Here is a 2,326-nt window from a genome sequence, read left to right on the forward strand (position 1 = left end):
GTACCGTTCGAAGTCCGATATATAACTCTCTGCTCTAGCTAATCCTCCGGCCCTCTCTGATTATCGAAGCTAATTATAGGCACGTGCTCCCGTTTAGCACCCTCTTAAATCTGTTTCACGCGCCGCCACTGATTAAAACAGATGGAGTAAAGAGGAAAAACAGGAGAAGCACCTCTAGCTGCTGTTGTATGATTCGACCCACCAGGGGTAGCGCTCCCGTTCATACTGCATGAGTCACCCGTACATTATGTATTTTCTTCTGGAAAAAGGAAGAAGAAAAAAAAACAGAACACACGGGGAGCATATACGTTCGGGTCGTCAGAAGTGGTGCTGCTATACTGTAGCTGGTTTGGTGTGTCATGTGTGGTCCCGACGCAAATTAAGTCTATTTGTTTGCTACCCAAAGGCCTCTGTCTAAGTCAACGAGTGGCCAGAACGAGGGGAGTAGGTAGGGTGGGGAGTGTTTTTACTGTAGTACTTCCTTCGTTTCTTTTTAATTTGCATATAAGATTTGGTCAAATTCAAACTTTATAAAGTTTGACTAGCTTTGTAGGAAAAGATATCAACATTCACACTATGAAATCAAAATTATTTGATGCCTGATGAAATAACATGTAACTTTAGTATTGTAGAGGTTGATATATTTCTCTATAAAATTAGTCAAAATTTGTAATGTTTGACTTTGACTAAATTTTATAGGCAGATTAAAAAGAAAGAGAGAGTATAAAGCAAACACAAGATTACAACATGCAATCAAGTTTGCCTGACCACTGGCACATTAATTATCTGTGTACCCCTGGCGCCATTTTCAGGGGCTGTTTGGTTGGTGTCCACGATGCTGCAAGCCTGGCCTGGACTGTGCCTGGAACATGCCTGATGCTTGTTTGGTTCATGTCCTGGGTGAGGAAATGCATGCCTGGGCTGTACGCTTCTAGTAGTATAATTAGCCTGGCCTACTCATAAAATATAGAAGAAAATGGAGCGCTTAGCCCAGGCATTCTGCTTAGCCTGGCTCAGGCGTCTTTTTCCCTGCGCCTGGCGTGTTGCAGGTGCTGCCTGGCACTGATCAAGATCCATTAGTAGTACTTAAACAATAGAAAATAAGGTGCCAGGCAGGGTGAGAACCAAACACATCTATACTGGACTTGCCTGACCAGGCATTTTTTTCCTCCAACTCAGGCAGCTTTCAGGCACCATTTTTTCTCAGGCACGATGCCCAGGCTTCCAACCAAACAGACTCGTAACACGCGACCTTTCTTTTCGTAGCAACGTGGTCCTCGTTGCACAGCGCACTGACGTTGAGCCTCGTGGGCCAGGCTGTTGGACCTTGCACTGCATATGATGGCGGCCGGTCTCAGCAACGGCGAGGGGCGAGGCACTTTGCAGGTCGATCCTAATGGGCCTGCGCTGCGCCGGTCTGTCACCAATGGTCGACGATATGGTTCCAGGGTACGGGTGCAAGTGGCCCGAGTTGCGGCTGCATGTCGACCCTACGTGTGCTGAGCGCAGGGAAAAGTGCATCCACTTGAGGCTCCAAAAGTTTGGTTGGATGCATGAATGCATGGCAAAATCTGGGTCAAAGTCCCCGGGATTGCAGTATGAGACGGATAATATCGTTAACACACTATAGACTCCGATGCTTCGTACACTCACATACACTATGAACGTACACACGCACACTTACCTCTATTAGCATCTTTGAGATACACCGAGTCGCCACAACATTTTGAGATTGATGAAGTCATCACAGACACTGTAGAGACATGAAATAAATTCAGAAAAATGCGACCACTAGTGCCAAGTCTATGACTTAAACCTTAATGGGTTGGTTCCACCACAAGAAACCTAAGCATATGAGCTCTGCTCAGTTCGCATAACATGGATAATATCTATGCCCCTTGTTGCATTGCATACCATTAGGAGACGTACGGTGGATCTTCAAGTCCTAAATGTGAACATTTGTTAAATTATAAATCAATATCATTAGATTTGTCATCAGGTACAATTTTATATGGTATAGATTTGATATGATACTAAATCAAAATCATTAGATCCATCACCAAATATAACTTCGTATGGTATATATTTAATATTGTAAATGTTCACATGTTTTCTATAAACTTGATGAAACCTTATAAATTTTGACTTTAGAAAATCTAATGTGCACTCTAATCCGGCAATAAGATCGAGAGTACAATGTCAGGGTAAAACCGACATAAATGCAAATATCATGAGCACATCGTTGACCAGCTGCGAATCCAAGAGCGCCATCACCACCGGCCCGTCTCCCGAGTCAGGCGTCACTTCCGGATGGACTCTCCCCCCC

The sequence above is a fragment of the Triticum aestivum genome, chromosome 4D (assembly GCF_018294505.1).
Source record: "Triticum aestivum cultivar Chinese Spring chromosome 4D, IWGSC CS RefSeq v2.1, whole genome shotgun sequence".
Taxonomy (NCBI): domain Eukaryota; kingdom Viridiplantae; phylum Streptophyta; class Magnoliopsida; order Poales; family Poaceae; genus Triticum; species Triticum aestivum.